Source organism: Saccopteryx leptura, chromosome 4, assembly GCF_036850995.1.
Source record: "Saccopteryx leptura isolate mSacLep1 chromosome 4, mSacLep1_pri_phased_curated, whole genome shotgun sequence".
NCBI lineage: Eukaryota > Metazoa > Chordata > Mammalia > Chiroptera > Emballonuridae > Saccopteryx > Saccopteryx leptura.
Window position 1 is genome coordinate 182,344,775 of NC_089506.1, and position 18,915 is coordinate 182,363,689.

The following is an 18,915-nucleotide window of genomic DNA, read 5'->3' on the forward strand; positions in this document are numbered from 1 at the left end:
GGTTTGGGATTTTAAGTGAAACAATCTTAAGAACCATCCCTGACTCCTAAGAGAATGTGATAATAGCCCAGTCCATCTAACCCTGGCATTCATGCCCAGTTTGTCAACTCCTTGCGTTAGCAGGCAACAGAGCTGTCTCGGAGGCTTGCCAGAGAATCGGAGGCTGCCAGAGAAAACAGCTCCCGATATTAAAGGTTTATAATGAGGCTTCAAAACCACAGCCCCCAGGCCTGGTCCACCACATCCTGGACACCCACACATGAAATATCCCTTTGCTCTGTTCTGTGGACTGGCACATTTTTAAAAATCCGATTTTTCCCCAATCTGGACAGCATTCTTCTGCCAATGCAGGGCAGGCCCCCGACGACTGGACTGTGACAAGCAGATTACAAAGCTGGTTTATCCGGCCATTGTGTTTCTGCAGCTCTTTCTGCCGCCAAAGCCGCCGCGACAGCAGGGAGCACTAATTGCTCATTTGCGGCGGTGACCTTTTCAACTGGACGGCGCCTCGGATCTGGTTCCACGTTGATGTCTCTCTTCTTTAATTACGGTGTGCTGGCCGGGAAAGAGGCAGCTGGTGGCACCGAGTACAGTCGTATCTAGTGTCCAGACCCATCTCACTTGACTTCTCACAGCAAGAACTGAGGAGCAGAGGTATCTGTTTTACTCACTTTGTTTTTACACTTGGGTTCTGACGGGAATGTAAGCCACTGGGATCAGAGGCGCATTAGGAAATAACGTCAAGACATTTATCTGGGAGTCATTTGTTTTCCAAAGAAAACCGGACAAATTGCCATCAGGCAGCCAGTGGGAGAGATTCTGGGAGATCTGTTTTGAATTTGACTCCCCAGACCTCACAGTTTCAGTTGAGGTCAGTATCTGTGGCTGCAACCTATTTGACTGCACGTCCGCTAACAATTTATGTTCATTGACTCACTGTCTCTTGTGTATGCAAATCTATAATAGTCATTTGATGCAGACAAGATGGTACCTGTATCGTCAACAAAATGTTCTGGGAAGATTAGTGGATTGTGGCACTTATACAAAAGACTTTGCAGGACCAGCATGAGCTTGACAAAAAGGAAAGAGAAAAAGCTGAGTGGAACATTAGTTGAACTGATTGTCAGAATCCTGTGCTACCGTCTGCAGGTTGGGAAGAAAGCAGCCACGCAACACAGAGAACGGACAGCAAAATGAGAACTGTCATGTGTACCATCTGTCTTGGTTCAGGTATTCTAGTTCGTCACTTTATTAAAATATGTGCCATCTGAGATGTGACAGAGTGGCGAGAAGAGGAAACGCTTATCTGAGCCCATCATCCAACCACATTCTAATGGAAAATTGACCAAACACTCATAAAAAAAAATGAAAATATACCAAGGGGAGAAATAGAAAAAAAATTCTCAAAAAGGGATAAAGCAATACTAATAATGATAAAAGTTCAACAACAGGACAGCCAGCTCCGTCTCAACAACATTTCTCAATGATTGTCTACATCAATTTCATTTTTCTCTTTGTATTTCACTAATACTTAGCACTGAACCCGAGGCATCAAATAAATAGTCCCAGCTGGGATCTTACCTATTCTTTATCAATCCCACTGCCTCAAAAATATGTTTATTTTTTTTAAACTCATTGTAAGGTATGAATGTGTTGGACAATATTTAAATATATATTATATATCATGTGAAATAATAAGACCTATTCAAAGAAAACAATGAAAACTTAAAAAGAAAATTTTAACCTAACTATACTTTGAGGAAGATAAAGAGACATTTAACTTGAATAACTATAATTTGAGGCTGATAACCAATAATGTTACATAAGATTATCTATACGGCTGGCGCCACCCCTGTATGAAGGTTGCTGCCACGCCTGTGCGGCGGGGCAAGACCGGAGGAGGAAGGCCTTTGCCCGTGTTTAGATCACAGATCAGGAGCCTGGGGCTGGCTCTGGATTTCTCCAACAACCCTTCCTGTGTTTTAGTGTTTTCTTTCTTCCATGGGAATAACATTTGAATTTCAGCTACCATGTTCATTCCGACATTAACACTATGCAAAACTGCTCAAAATGAAGTAAAGGGTATTATTTTTAAATTCCTATTAGGCAGTTCATGATGATATTAAGTAACCAGAACTCGATGATAGAATGAAGTTCTTAAGAGACATTTTGGGAATAAAAAAAAAAAAGCACATTTCCCTGTGGAATTCTATGAGTGAGCCAGTTCAATCCATCCTTACTGACAAATTGGTGGCTGCCATGATACCTAGTAATGTGATGATGCACTTAAAAGAAAAATTGTAAAAAGGTACATAATTTCCTAATACGTGTCATTTAAATGAATCCTGAATTGCTCTGCTAAACATTAATTCCATTGTCTTTCCTTAAAGAGGCATATTCTAAGGTCTGTTCTCAGCCTAAACCCCCCAGTGATTTCAGAGGGAGATTTTCCTGACCACAGATGACAGCATACAATTCCATGTAGGCCGAGGGACTGTCTGTCATTTTTATTACTTGGGACTGAAAATGTTTTCCAGCAGTCCAAACCCCAAGGGACCACATGGTGCCTATATTATCCATCTGTACTGCTATTTGGATCCCTGTCCATCTGACTCCTCCAGGGACCAGAGTCACTCACCTGCTATTGACCACAAACACATCATTTCAGTGCCTTACATTACTGACCAAGGAATGCATTTTCCAGCTGTGAAAAGTATAAACACAAAGATTATATTCAGAAGAAGAAGAAACACTGGCATCCGAGTAGAGCTAACTGATCTTTACCAAGGCGAAGTGTATATTTGTACACCCAAAACTATACTGAGAAACAATTCATTGAGTCCTAAAAGTCTTTTCAGTACCAATCTCAATTATTGTTGAGGGTGGGTGGGCAGTGAGAAATATAAAAAGGGAGGTGGAATGGTGAACTACATTTTGTTAATATTCTGGCTTTTTTCAAAATAACAAAATATTTTACATTTAGATTTTTATTAAACCATATTCTTTACTAAAGTTCACATGCAATAATTTTTGAGATGTTATTTTGATGCCATATTCTAACTACTGTACTCTATGGAATCACAGGAATAATAGTAACAAAAGAAAAAAAAACCTCCAACAATTTCAATAACTAGGTATTTGGCTTCTTTCTGTATGGTGTCCTCACCAAGGAACTTGAAACTTGGAATGGAAATTCTTTTCTCTGCTGTGAAACAGACAGGAAAAATGTAAAAGCCCATTTTAAGGGAGAATAGCTACCAAAAAGCCAACCAGCAGACAACTATAACATATTCTTTTTCTTTTCCTTTTTCCTAACATTGATTTGATTCTTTATCTTTATGTACTTAAAAAAAAAAATCAAAACAAAAAACATGACAGAGAAACAAATGCCCTTCTATTGTTTACGTTTGAGGTTTACAACGGGAGCAATCAGCAGATTTTCTGTAAGATCCATCTATCTGTCACTGTGTTTTATTGGATACGGCTGCAGTTGAATCAAAAAGAGGAAGAAGGAAAGAAGTGAAAGTGACAAAAATGGTTATAAAAATAGGGGGAAAAAAAGTGAAATTTCTGGAGTGTAAGAGTGGTCCAAATACAGCTGTGAGCAATATTCTCTGTGTTTCTATAACATGGGAACATGCACCTTTGCCACATGAGAAACAAATTATGAAGACCAAGCATGAAAGAACAGATTCAGATATTGTATTCAGATGAGATTCACGATGAATGTTGTCAGATACATTTCATGTTATGTACAATCGGCACTGTACTACACAGCAGTTAGGTAAGCACCACCATTCTCTCTCTTCCCACCCTCCACAAATGCAAAATTAAGTGTCAATCAGTTCTCCTTGTCCATAGATGACAGTCAAAACTCAGTTTGCCATTTAATAACCCCTATATTCTGGCCCCAACATTTTTCTGTAACCAAATTCTCCTTCCTTTCTATCTGGACCAACAAAAATAGTCCTTGTACCAGTAATTTCCATTTTCTCTTCCACCACTGTGATCAAGCTGTTTGAAATACCTTATTTTATGGTATTCTAACATCTCACTTCCATCACCCTCCATCCTTCTAAGTCTTGCCATCAGTCAAGGTCTTCCTTATCACTTATGCAACATCTTCTCCACTGCCAAACAGTAATTATATCTCAGATGTAGACATTGCCACAGAAAATTGGAATGAAAACACAAAATGTTATTGGCAGGAACCAATAGAATACTATTTGTAGCCACTAACTTAGTAACTTCAAAGAAGTATAATTATTTTATCTTTTCTCTTTTTCTGTGGGTCATGAATTCAACTGAGTGGTTTCTGAGCCAAGGTCTCTCATGTGGTGAAAATGAAACAATGGATGGCTGAATTATCCAGATCCAAAGTCAGTCAGCCTCTCTGTCTATCTGTCTCTGCCTCTGTCTTTCCCCAGTTTCATGGCTTCTCCGTGTATTCCATGTATTTTCTCTCTAGACTGACTTGTAAGTCCTCACAATAGGAACCCTTACTTAGAGGCCGAAAGCTTAAGCAAGTCTACCAGCAAACAAGACAGAATTTAAATCACCTTGTATGATCTAGCCTCCAAATCCATATAGAATCACTTCTACCATATTCCATTGGTTGAAACAGTCATTAAAAGCCTGCCTAGCCTGACCAGGCAGTGGCACAGTGGATAGAGTGTCGGACTGGGATGCGAAAGGACCCAGGTTCGAGACCCCCCCGAGGTCGCCAGCTTGAGCGCGGGCTCATCTGGCTTGAACAAAAAAAAAAAACCCAAAAAACAAAAAACAAACAAACTCACCAGCTTGGACCCAGGGTCGCTGGCTCAAGCAAGGGGTTATGCGATCTGCTGAAGACCCGCAGTCAAGGCACATATGAGAGAGTAGTCAGTGAACAGCTAAGGTGTCACAATGAAAAACTAATGATGCTTCTCATCTCTCTCCGTTCCTGTCTGTCTATCCCTATCCCTCTCTCTGACTTTCTCTGTCTCTGTAAAAAAAAAAAAAAAAAAAAAAAAAAAGTCTGCCTAATGCCAAAAGGAAGCAACATAGACTTTAATTTTTGTTGGAGAAATATCAAAATCACATTGTAAAAGCATGTGAGAGTGAAGCTACTACTTATACAGTCAGATCCAGGCTGGCTACTTCCAGCAAAAAACAGTCCGCAAATCAAAAGATGTTTTTGAAATAACTCACATTAGAAACTTGAACTTCTCTAACACCTCGAAGAAGATATGTAGTCCATAGCTGGATTTCTAAATAATTCTGATTTTCTTTTTCCTTCACTTTGCTGATACCCTCTGACACTCCCAGGGTCCCTTCTCCAAAATCTGAAAATCCTTTTGACTTAAAACAAATCTGTCTTACATTCCTATACTACCTTCTTTCCTTCATATTTGTTACCATAACACTGGTAACAGCATAACCCCTTCCCCATCAGAACTGTCTTCAACATGAACACTCAATATTAATATTCCTTTCCCGAGGCATTCTTTCAAGGTTAAGTGTGACAAGCAGTCTTCATGTCACCATGGTATTTTCCATTATCAAGAAAGAGTCCATAATTCAAGTCCATAATGGGTAAGTATTGAAGGCCAGAGCAGTACTTCTCAGCAGCTCAAACATATACGAATCCCCTGGGAATCTCATGTCCTGACCCAGGGGGTATAGGCTCAGCCTGAAACTCTGCATTTCCGATCACTGCCCGGTGATGTTGATGCTGCTGCTCTTTGACCCACACTTGGATTAGCCGGCGACTATTTTTAATGTTTTTGGTTATTTAGATTTTTAATTGCTTGTTTTGAACTCTGCTCCGTTTTCTTAAGACTTTGGAATATATGAGATAAACAAAGACAAGACAGAAAGTCCAGTGACCTCAGTCAACAAAAGCAATGTCTGCAGTGGCAATGGGAGTGACAAGGTGACGATGCACCGATGACCTGCCCATTCCACTGGACACTCCTCTATCCTGAGTACTGATTTTCACACCTAAGAGCAGTCTCTCTGTGCGTCGTCATCTATGCAGAGGTGAATTATTCTCAGGACTGAGCACAGTCAGAAGCAGCAAATGGAGAATAGGAACTGAACAGATGCTAAGGGGTTAGCCGGAGTGTGTGCGTGTTTATTCGGAAGGCAAGGAGCCAGGAGAGAGGAGGGTATTGACGGCATTGTCAAGAAGGAAGGGAAAAGCACCCACCACGAAACATGAAAGATGCCAAAAGCAAACTTCCTGATTTGGCTCAGGGCTGGGCCCTGGGTACATTTCTTTCCTTTATAATTAATTTTAGCGACGTGAGCATAAGACGTGTATTTAAATCTCAGTGGGTTGCTTAGGTGTGTTTAGAATTTACTTAGAATCCCAGATTAGGTCATTTCCTTTTTGAAACTGTACATGAACTCTAGCGTAAGAGAGCCTTTAGCAGATTGCCATCAAGGACGCAGGGTGTAAGGAGAATTTTGTTTTGAAATTAAACAATGTGCCCCGTCTAACGTGACTAAAGAGAAACCCATGTATTCACAATCAACCTCTAAAACTATTGTGGTTTCTCAATTTATTTGTCTGAGCCTCACAAAAACTCTGTGTTCTAAGCCACTGGAGATGTAAACAGAATAGAGCTGCTTATCACATTTCTTCTATCCACACCTCAGTTCTGCATTGTTTCCACTTGCCCTTCTGTGGAAGGGATTAATGGATTTCAGCAGGACCTTCTGTGGGCCCCAGAGGAGGTGGGGCCTTGCTTGATTTGCTCTGTGTGTGTGTTGTAAAAGCACTTTGACCAGATAACCTGGCCTTGTCAGTAACAGACCCTCCTCACACCACAGGTGTCTAGAGCCAGGACCCCTGACGCCTCCACTGGGTCTCATGAGGTTAGTGGAACAAGAGAGTATTTTCTGGTGAAACCCTAATCTAATAACTCATGGCCCAGAGCCCACAATAAAATCAGGGTTAACCATTATAAACATTAAAACATTAGTCCTTTCTAGATAGGGCCTGATGAGAACAAGGATAATTGCAGTAATGACCTGAAGTGTAGACGCTGCCCTGCATTCATGTCTCTCACCATGGTGGGACCCATGGCATGCAGCTCTGTGACTGTGCCGTACATGTGTCGAACTGTTTAACATGGGCACTTGTGTCACATGAGCTGCTTTTCACTAAAGAGCTAAAAGGTAAAAAGAAAAAAAAACCTATTTCAGGCAGCTACTATAATTTAACCGCTTTTCAAACACTAAGCCATTTTAAAACAATCCTTTTTAATAATTCCCATTCCCAAGTTTATTTTTGTTCTAGATTTTTAACTAAACACATCAGTGAGATGAAATATTTTAATTTTTATTCATCATGGGGTGTATATTTATGTAATATTTATGCTGGCTACCATGGCACTTGGGCTATAAGATTTCATTTTGCTACCTTAAAAATGTACATAACAGAGATTTTTAAAAAAATTAACTTGTTACAGGAATGAAAGTTCCCAGAGCATGAAGATTCACCATATTTCTCTCTCCTTCCCCCCTGTTCTACCTCCTACCCTGCCACCAGACCCTGGATTTTGAAGGAGATGAATCTGTGCATTCTGGCTCAGTGTAATACTTCCCACTTTATTCTTCTTTTTTAAGATTGCTGAGGCTATTCGTGTTCTCTTTTGGTTCCGTATAAATTTTTGGAATATGTGGTCTATATCTTTGAAGTATGTCATTGGTATTTTAATTGGTATTGCATTGAATTTATAGATTGCTTTGGGTAAAATAGACATTTTAATGATGTTTATTCTTCCTAACCATGAGCACGGTATATGCTTCCACTTGTTTGTATCTTCCTTGATTTTTTTTATCAATGCTTTGTAATTTTCCAAGTACAAATCTTTAGTCTCCTTGGTTAAGTTTACTCCTAGGTACTTTATTTTTTTGGTTGTAAATGTGAAGGGGATTGTTTCCTTAATTTCTCTTTCTGACTGTTCATTGTTGGTGTATAAAAATGCCTCTGATTTCTGAGTATTGATTTTATATTCTGCCACTTTGCTGAATTCATTTATCAGGTCCAGTAGCTTTTTGACTGAGACTTTAGGGTTTTCTATATACAATATCATATCATCTGTAAATAATGATAGCTTTACTTCTTCTTTTCCAACTTGAATGCCTTTTATTTCTTCTTCTTGTCTGATTGCTGTGGCTAGGACTTCCAGGACTATGTTAAATAAGAGTGGTGAAAGGGGGCACCCCTGCCTTGTTCCTGATCTTAAGGGGATTGCTTTTAATTTTTGCCCATTGAGTATGATATTGGCTCTGGGTTTCTCATAGATGACTTTTATCATGTTGAGGTATGTTCCCTGTATTCCCACTTTGCTGAGAGTTTTGATCATGAATGGGTGCTGGATTTTATCAAATGCTTTTTCTGCATCTATTGAAATTATCATATGGTTTTTCTCCTTCTTTTTGTTTATGTGATGAATCACATTGATTGATTTACAAATATTGTACCAGCCTTGCCTCCCCAGAATAAATCCCACTTGATCATGGTGTATGATTTTTTCCATATACTGTTGGATATGGTTTGCTAATATTTTGTTGAGGATTTTAGCATCTATATTCATCAGAGATATTGGCCTATAATTTTCTTTCTTTGTGTTGTCTTTGCCTGGTTTTGGAATCAGAATTATGCTCGCCTCATAAAAGGAGCTTGGAAGTCTTCCTTCTTCTTGAATTTTTTGAAATAGTTTGAGAAGGATAGGAGTTAGTTCTTCTTTGAATATTTGGTAGAATTCCATTGTGAAGCCATCAGGCCCCGGACTTTTCTTTGTTGGGAGTTTTTTGATAACTGTTTTGATCTCATTTGTTGTAATCAGTCTGTTTAGGTTTTCTGATTCTTCCAGATTGATTTTTGGAAGATTGTATGTTTCAAGGAATTTGTCCATTTCATCTAGGTTGTCTAGTTTTTTGGCATACAGTTCTTCATAGTATTTTCTTACAATATTTTGTATTTCTGTTGTGTCAGTTGTTATTTCTCCTCTCTCATTTCTAATTTTATTTATTTGAGTCCTCTCTCTCTTTTTCTTGGTGATTCTAGTTAAAGGTTCATCAATCTTGTTTACCTTTTCAAAGAACCAGCTCCTAGTTTCATTGATCCTCTGTATTGTTTCTTTAGCCTCTATGTCATTTATTTCTGCTCTGACCTTTATTATTTCCTTCCTTCTACTACATTTGGGCTTTACTTGCTGTTCTTTTTCTAATTCTTTTAGATGCAGGGTTAAGTTGTTTATTTGAGCTTTTTCTAGCTTCTGAAAGTGTGCCTGTAGTGCTATGAACTTCCCTCTCGGTACTGCTTTTGCTGTGTCCTATAAATTTTGAGTTGTTGTTTGCTCATTGTCATTCATTTCTAGGAATTTTTTTATTTCTTCTTTGATCTCATTCTTAATCCATTCACTATTTAACAACCTGCTATTTAGTTTCCATGTATTTGAGAATTTTTGAGCTTTTCTGTTGTGATTCATTTCTAGTTTCATGCTGTTGTGATCGGAGAAAGTGCTTGATACGATTTCAGTCTTCTTAAATTTGTTGAGAGCACTTTTGTGCCCTAACATGTGGTCTATACTAGAGAATGTACCATGAGCACTTGAAAAGAATGTATATTCTGCTGCTTTAGAGTGAAAGGTTCTGAAGATATCTATTAAATCGAGTTGATCTAGTGTGTCCTGTAAGTCTGCTGTTTCTTTGTTAATTTTCTTTCTTGAGGATCTATCTAGTGATGTTAGTGGGGTATTGAAATCCCCTACTATTATAGTATTGCTGTTGATCTCACCCTTTAAATCCATCAAAATCTAGTTTATATATTTGGGTGCTCCTATATTAGGTGCATAGATATTTATAATATTGATAGTTATATCTTCCTACTCCCTTTATCATTATGTAGTGGCCTTCTTTATCTCTTACTATATCCTTTGTTTTAAAGTCCAATTTGTCTGATATAAGTATTGCTACCCCAGCTTTTTTTTCATTTCCATTTGCATGAAATGTTTTTTTCCATCCTTTTACCTTCAATCTATGAGTATCTTTTGTTCTAAGGTGTGTCTCTTGTAGACAGCAAAAGTATGGGTCCTGTTTCTTATCCACGCAGCTACCCTATGTCTTTTGATTGGATCATTTAATCCATTTATGTTTAAGGTTATTATTGATATGAAGTTGTTTATTGCCATTTTCTTCTTTAAAGGTGTATTCCTTTTTTGCTATCTTCTTTTCCCACTTTGATCTGTTTACAACAGGCCCCTTAACATTTCATGCAGCATTGGTTTGGTTGTAATGAATTCCTTGAGTTGTTTTTTGTCTGGGAAGCTTTTTATTTCTCCTTCATTTTAAACGATAGTCTTGGTTGTAGGTTCTTGTTCTGCATTACTTTGAATATTTCTTGCCATTCCCTTCTGGCCTCAAGTGTTTCTGTTGAGAAGTCGGATGTCATCCTTATGGGGGCTCCTTTGTAGGTGATAACTTTTTTTCTCTTGCAGCTTTTAATATTTTCTCTTTATCACTTAGCTTTGGTATTTTAATTATGATGTGTCTTGGTGTTGGTTTCTTTGGGTTTCTCTTTAATGGAGTCCTCTGTGCTTCTTGGACTTGTGAGAGTTTCTCTTGCATTAATTTAGGGATGTTTTCAGCTATGATATGATTGAACAAAGTCTCTATCCCTTGTTCTTTTTCTTCTTCTTCAGGAACCCCTATGATGCGGATGTTATTTCTCTTCATGTTGTCACAGAGCTAAGGGTTTCCTCTGACTTTTTGAGTCTCTTTTCTCTTTTCTTCTCTGCTTTCATGCCTTCATTCCAGTTGTCCTCCAACTCGCTGATTCAATTCTCAGCTCTATCTATCATGTTTTTAATTCCTTCCATTGTGGTCTTTATTTCTGATATTGTATTTGTCATCTCCGACTGATTCTTTTTTATACTTGCTATTTCTTTATTTAGGTGTTCATAATGACCATCCATTGTTGTTCTAAGATCCCTAAGCATCCTTACAATCATTATTTTGAACTCCGCATCTGGAAGTTTGATTATTTCCATATCACTCAGTTCATCTTTTGAAGGTGTCTCTTGTGGTTTCATTTGGATTGCACTTCTTTGTCTTCTCATTGTCTGTTTTTGGGTTTTTTATTTGTAGAGTTGGTTGAGTCTAGGCTTGGTGTTGTCTGCCTCCAGTTTTCAATTATTTCTAGGTCTTCTTGGGTTGGTATCAGCTGTTATCTGTAATCCACTTTCGGATTTGGGCAGCTTTAAAGTCTTGATTTGTTTGTTTTCTTAACAGGTGATAGTCTTTTTACTGATCTCAGCAGGGGGCTTCCTTGAAACTGTATCCAGGAATGTGGTGGGTGTAACCTGAGACTCTGAAGGCCTCTTTAGCCAATTAATCTCTCTGGGGGCAGGGTGTTTTCTCAGCTTCAGTAGGGGGAGGTGTATCTCAGATCTCCATGGAGACCTGAGTTACTGCCCCTCCTCCCCACTTTTTGTTTTCAGCTGTGTCTTGTTGTGCTGATTAGAACTAGATAGATGTCCGGAGATCTCTGATCCGGAAGCAATTCAGCTCTGTTTTGTGAAAGGTTCAGTCCCTCCCCCAGCTATGGCCACCTCCAGCTCGGATGAGTTAGCTTTTTTAGTTCATCTCCTGCATTCCTAGCCCCTCACAGTCTGTCCCTCTCCCTGTCCTTTCCACTTGGGAGATAAGCTGGTCTTTTCAACACACCTCGCTCTCTGGTTGCCAGGCAAGTGGCTGTGAGCAGTATTTTCTGCTCTTTTTCCTGGAGTGAGAGCCCCTCTGGGATCTCAGCCTCACCACCACCCCCCCTCCGTTCCTGTAAGCAGGGGAGATTCAGGCACTCCCTACCAGGTTTTTTGTGGCTTCTTCTTTGTTCCTTGGTTTTTCAGAGCTGTTCTTGTAGTTCAGAGTTGGTTTTTCATGCTGATTTTTCCTAAATTGATTTGTATTCCAGTTTGGTGGTGAGAGCTGGGCGTCTGTGTGTCTGCCTACTCTGCTGCCATCTTTTCAGTCCCCTATTGCAGTAGTTTCTTAACTGGTCAAACCACGTCAGATCCTGTCCTTCCCCGGTCATCTCCGCTCAGCATCGCAGTGTCCTTGGCCTGCTTAGAGCCCAGGGCCAAGAACCCAGCAGTGAGAGATTCACAGGGAAACTGAGCATTGCTGACCCCGATGTCCAGAAAGTGAGAGAAAGCTCAGCAAAGTTTTCATATCTGTGCCTCTCTAAAAAAGTGGAGTTACGAGCTACAATGTCTTATTATATGGCTAAATAAATACAACAACTTAGGAAGCATTTTATCAGCTTCAGAAAAAGTATGAAAGGAATTACATACAATTATTAAAACACATCTGGAAATTATTTGTATTTAAAGTAAAATGTAATGTTTTCTTATCTGAGATTTTTTTCTGATTATATGTCTAAAGAAATTTTAATTTCAAATGAAACTTATTCTACTTTTTTCAATATTATTTAATTTATTATGAAAGCTGTCTAACATACTTAAAACTACAGAGAATAACTTAAAATTTTATATAGACACAACTTAGATTTAACTAATATTAATACTTTTCCCAAACATTTTAATCTAAAAATAAAGTTGAATGTCTTGACTTTTTTTTTCTCTTTAGTGAGAGAGAGAGGGACAGACAGGGACAGATAGGAAGGAAGAGAGATGAGAAGCATCATCTCATAGTTGCTTAGTTGTTAATTGATTGCTTTCTCATATATGCCTTGACCAGGGGGCTCCAGCAGAGCAAGTGACCCCCTTGCTCAAGCCAGTGACCATGAGGTCATGTCTATGATCCCACCTTCAATCCAGCGACCTCGGGGTTTCAAACCTGAGTCCTCTGTGTCTTAGGCCAACACTCCAGCCACTGTGCCATCACCTGGTCAGGCAAAGTTGAATGTTATCATAGCTGAAATGAATAAAAAATATTTTGGCCACCAAAATTAACCATTTGAATATTACTATCCACCACCAAGCTTGGAAGGATTTCTGTCAAACAATTTTAAATGATACTAAATCAAATTGATATCAGTGCCTTGTAAATAAAACAAATGTAGTCAAAATGCCTTCATTAAAAATACCTAAATCTTTTTTGTTGTTGTTAATAAGATTACATTGTTATCAAGGTTAATATGCAGCTGGAAATCATACATCTAGGAGGTGACGCTGAGGTTTTCTTATCTCTTAATAGTGCATTTTGAAATAAAAGTAAATTATGTCCTCTTTCCCCAAAATAGCAATTCTCCCCATTTCTCCTATTTGTGTGTTTTATTATGTGGGCATGTGGGTAGAATAGGTGGTAAAACTGGACTTTCTTAGTTGGGAGAGATTTTTAACTGAAGATAAAGAATTTTTAAAAAGAAGAGAGAGAAAGTCAAAGACCATTTATATCTTAATTGAAGAACTAAGGTAGTAAAAAACCTTTTGATTATTTTTCTTCTCTACCCTTACAAATACATATTTGAATCATTATTATTCGAATCATATCTGTACTGGGAACAGAAAATACCTGATGTACAAGATTCCTTTTTCTATAAAACATGTCAGAAACAGAACTGAATAAAGGGCAGACCAGGCAGGCTGTTGCCTAGGGCACCGTTCTCTAAGAGATACTAAGAGAGTGTGAAACTGTCACAAGATGGAGAAACTTGTATTTACCACATTGCTTCTTACGGAAAGAGAAATAATGTGTTAGGACAAAACACTTGAGCTGGGGCTGAGACGCCAAGAGGCATGATTTGAGCCTGACTTCCCAGAAGAGTGGGCCAGGTGGCTGTAAGTGCAGTTTGAGTGCATTTTTCAAGTCTGGCAGAGCGGACTAGCTTGAGACACGGAAGGAGGCACTGAGAGACCCCCATGGCCTCCCCCAACCTTTCTCCTATACAGAGTTCAGACTCTTCAAAATCAATGTACAAGTCTTTAAAGATTTTAATTTTAAGACAACTAAATTATTACAGAATACCACAGACTGGATGGCTAATGAACAAAATTAATTTATTTATATTTTTTGTTCTGGAAGCTGGGATGTCCAAGATCAAGGTACCAGCACTGTTGTACTTGGTGAGGGACCTCCTCATGGGTCATAAACAGTGCTTTCTCTTTGATGTCCTAGGTCCCCACATGTTGGAAGGACCTAGGGATTTCTCTGGAGCCTCTTTGAGAAGGGAACTAATTTTGTTCATGAGAGCTTCTCCTTCATGACCTAAGATTTCCCAAAGACTGCACCTTCTAATACTATCATATAAGGCATTAGAATTTTTTTATTCTTTTATTTTTATTTTTTTAGAAAGAGGCAGGGAACGAGAGAAACAGGAACATCAAGCTGCTCTTGCATGTGCCTTGACCAGAGAATCAAACTGGCAACCTCTGTGCTTCAGGACAATGCTTCTACCAACCAAGCTATCTGGCCAGGGCAAGGCATTAGAATTTCAAATGAATTTCGCATGGACACAAACATTTAGACCATAACAGTCACCATTTAGGTCTGGTTACAAAATCACTATAATAACAGCAAAGCTGTTCATCTGCCTGTCCATTTGTGGAGATGACTAGGTCCTTCAGCGAGCTTTGCTTTTATGGTACTCAGTATAATGTGATGTTAGGTGATCATCCCATTCTCTATAGATAAAAAGTGTAGTTAATAATTTGTTAATGTGTGAACTGGTTGTTAGCAAACCAGAAAATGCTTTTAATTCAGCTGTTTCCTTCTCTGCCTCTTCATCTCGTTAGTTCTCAGTGTCTGTCTCATAGCATGGTTGATCTCAGCTTCCCTGGGCATGAATGATGGTCATGAAGTCCCTGGGTTTGGAGGGCCTTGTCCCAGCCCTTGTATACTTTCCCCACTAGGAAAAAAAGAAAGTGCATACAATTGGCTTTGAGAATACATTTTCAGAATTTTTTTTCATTACCTCCTACTCAAAAAAATAGCCATCAGTTTCAGATAAAGAAATTGCTTAAGGAGATTTTAGTCTGAGAAACCATCACCAGTGAGAATAGCATGTTGTCTTTTTGCAATTCTATGACTCTATCAGAGCATTGGCCTCTCACTATTTGCGTGTGATGATTGTGGAGTTAACCTTAAGCAGTAGAAAATGCAGGAAATTTCAAATCAGCTGTTTCTGATTATTTCCGTATTTGTGAATTGGAAGCAATGACAGAAAATAGAAATATGTTGAAGGTTGAATGAGAAAACATGACAGCTCATTCTTGTAAGCTGTAAATTGTTCTTGTAAGCTATATTGTTGGACATGAATGAGTTGACCCATTTTTGGGTAAAAGTTGCAAGCTTTGTTCCTATTCTACGTAAAATTACCAATTATGAAAGAAGGTACTTTGTTAAGTCCTGTTTCACTGTAAGGATGTGGTTAAGTTGGTTGTTTTGGGGATTTTGGGTTTTTTTGTTGTAAACCCTTGGTTGTTTTGGGCCAGAATCTTATCAAAGGAAATAGATGAGGACTGTTGTAATATAGAGTAAGATATAGGATGAGGGCTCAAGCCTAAATTTTCCTCAACATTATTACTATCCCAGCGGCAGGTGGAATGAGGATTCTTTACTGTAATTTGGAGTTTGGCTACAAGAGTGGCCCACGTCATCTTTGCTGTCAATGCAGGCTCTACCAGAATTGCGTCATTTCAGTCAGCTTTTACCAAATTAAATCAAGCAAGATGAAGCTACAATCTATGAAACAAAAATGGGTTATTTTAGATTAGCTATTGGTTTTAAGGAAAATACATGAGGTTCCATAATAAAATCATCTTTAAAAAAGGGTTGCTCTGATATGATCAACATCTTAAAACCACAAATTTTATAACATCTTTATATTTGGTCTTTAATCTATCACATGAGCTCATTGGGTTTAATGGTCCAGCTGGTTGAGATTTTTGAATTAGAAGTAGGCTTTTACTGACCCTGATTTTTTTAGGTTAATAGTAGTTTTTATGAGGGCTGGTCACCTGATACTGTGTGGGGACAAATGAATTCATTCACCTGGGATTCTGCCACTTGACACCGGTCACTCTTTACAAAGGATAATTTTCACTTTGATTTTTCTCCAAAATGATATAAGAGCCATAGCTCTAACTCTGCGTGCATCTAATATGCAGGTGTGTTCAATTTAAATATCATTTAATATAAAAAGACATTTCCTTTCTGCCTTAGAAATACATACTTCTTCTTTGCGATCACTGCCTAAATATTTATTACCCCAGCAGATTTCTTCTGATTAGACTGAGTGTATGCATTGATTAATCTCACTTGAATTACTTTATAAAAAGAAATCACAAAGTACTAAAGCACATTTCATTCAGTCTATAATGCTGAATGTCTGTTTTATGACTTTTACCAAAACCTCTTCACAGTGAACGAAAAGAGGTGAAGATGCTCATTCATCTCTAATTTCAGGCTATGACTGTGCCCTAAATTCTTAAAGATGCCATAGGCACAATGTTTGTACATCAAATAAATGTTTATGTCATTCATTTTCTTACAGCAAGCTAAATACTATATTCTATAGAATAGTGAGTATTTATTTAAATACTAGTAAAGGACTTTCTATATTTATCAATCTCCCAATATTTTATATCAGTTTGGTCCAGCTTTACTTTATACTGTCTAGTTATTTTTGCCTCTGGGATCATGATATGATATGCCAAACAACAAACTATTCAGAATTTATTGCAATCAATTGGCAAGATTTTTATTGAGCACCTACCATGCAAACATTTAAGAAATACTATGAAATATAAAACAATTTCTAAGAGCATCCAGAATGCTTTGTAATTTTTTGCCTGCCAAAAAATAATTAACATCTATGAAGTTTAACAAATTGTAAACTCAAAGAGAAATGAAGATTTCAGGCCTTTCCAAAGTCTCTTTGAACTCTAGGTAATTAGATTTTATTTCCATGGCTTCTAATCACAAAGCTGAGTATCCCGGGCTTGCCTGGTCAAGGCACATATGGGAGTTGATGCTTCCTACTCCTCTCCTCCTTCTCTCTCTCCCCCCTCTCTAAAATGAATAAAAGCAAAATATATATATATGTATGTGTGTGTGTGTGTGTGTGTGTGTGTGTGTGTGTGTGTGTATGCTCATTCATCTATAATTTCAGGCTATGACTGAAAAAATATATATATTTAAAGCTGGGTATTAAGTCTATATGTAGATTTAAGTTCTTGGATAGTAGACCCAGTGCCAAGGTCATCCTGCCTAGCAAAGTGCCAGGATTCTGCTAGAGTAAACATGTTCTCATATCAAAAGAAGTAAACCTAGGGTGTAATCAGATAACAGGATGGTGACAGGTTGGTGACAAGACTGGCATAATTTAGTGAGGAAACAGACACCTAAAAATAGATGATGCCACTTTTCCACTGCAAATCTAACCAGAGGTTGTTTTAACTGCATATTTCACACTGGTTCACCTAAAATATATCCCTAATAATCTTAAGAACCAATGGCATGGCATTATTTATGAAGATGATGTCAGTGAATCAGCAATGGTTCTGGGGAGGAGGAGAACGAGGCACTAACACCCTCTGCAAAGGGCCGGTCCAGGTCCTTCTCCTCCAGTGCTATAAGGCATGGGGGACAGGGTGTGAAATCCTGAGGGGAGCGGTAGGCTTACTGATTAAGAGTTTTTGGAGAAGCAGAATAAGGGAGTGATGAAGATCAGGCTGTAATGACCTAGTGTTAATGCCAGCCACTAAGGCTCCTCAGTAGATTGTGAGCACTGCACAGTAGAATGCTTTAGAACAAAGAGTGTGCAACATGAATCTTCCACACAGAGAGGCATTTGAAGCTTTAAAAAAATACCCAAATATACAATGGCCTCTTGTTTAATTATAGTAATTATTCATCAGGCTCCAGATGTTAAGGGAGGGAAAAAAAAGCTTTATCTTTTTATGATTGGAAGCATGAATCCTTTCAAATGTGTTTGTCACTGAAATGGAATGTATCTAATAATCATCTCGCAGCTGAGAGTGCGGAGTAAATAACTGAAGCCATTCCAGATCCTTATGAAAAGAATCGGTTTCCAAAAGGAGAGAGAAATACCTTCCATTCAGAAGAAATCAGCCCTTAATTACAGGCCTACAAAACAAGTCAAAAGTACTAGGGGCATGCTGGCAGCATCAGGACTTATTTCACAATGTTCCGTCAAATTCTTGTCCAAAAACTGATGGCTATAGACTTACTGTGAGGCTGCTACATTCTTGCAAAGGTGATTGAGAGGCTGGGAATCAAGGCTCCCACTAGTGATGCATGTTTGCAATGGGAAGAAAGGGCAAACTTGGAGCTTTATAGCTGAGGACTAACCCCTTAGACCTTACCAAATGCCATGAAATGCAAGAGAAGACAATACACTTGTCTTTCCGTTGGGGTATCCAAGACATGACTGGATAATAATTACTGGGGTATGGTAGCCAGCCTCCAGAATGGACCCAATGATTCTCACTTCCTGATATCCATGCTCTGTGCAGTCCAATAGTCCACTTCTGCATTGAATAGGGTCTACTGCAGGGGTCCCCAAACTTTTTACACAGGGGGCCAGTTCACTGTCCCTCAGACCGTTGGAGGGCCGGACTATAAAAAAAAACTATGAACAAATCCCTATGCACACTGCACATATCTTATTTTAAAGTAAAAAAACAAAACGGGAACAAATACAATATTTAAAATAAAAAACAAGTAAATTTAAATCAAGAAACTGACCAGTATTTCAATGGGAACTATGGGCCTGCTTTTGGCTAATGAGATGGTCAATGTGCTCCTTTCATTGACCACCAATGAAAGAGGTGCCCCTTCCGGAAGTGCAGCGGGGGCCTGATAAATGGCCTCAGGGGGCCGCATGTGGCCCGCGGGCCGTAGTTTGGGGACCCCTGGTCTACTGTGTAACCAGTA

The 18,915-nt window shown here is 38.6% G+C and overlaps 1 long non-coding RNA gene across 1 annotated transcript in view; it reads left to right on the forward strand.

The window, feature by feature from the left end:
- The first annotated feature begins 462 nt into the window (after positions 1 to 462).
- LOC136402461 (uncharacterized) overlaps positions 463 to 18,915 on the forward strand; it is a 32,278-nt gene continuing 13,825 nt past the window's right edge. Inside the window, exon 1 of the long non-coding RNA XR_010750975.1 lies at positions 463 to 654. This is a non-coding gene — a long non-coding RNA (uncharacterized lncRNA). The remainder of the gene's footprint in view (positions 655 to 18,915) is intronic.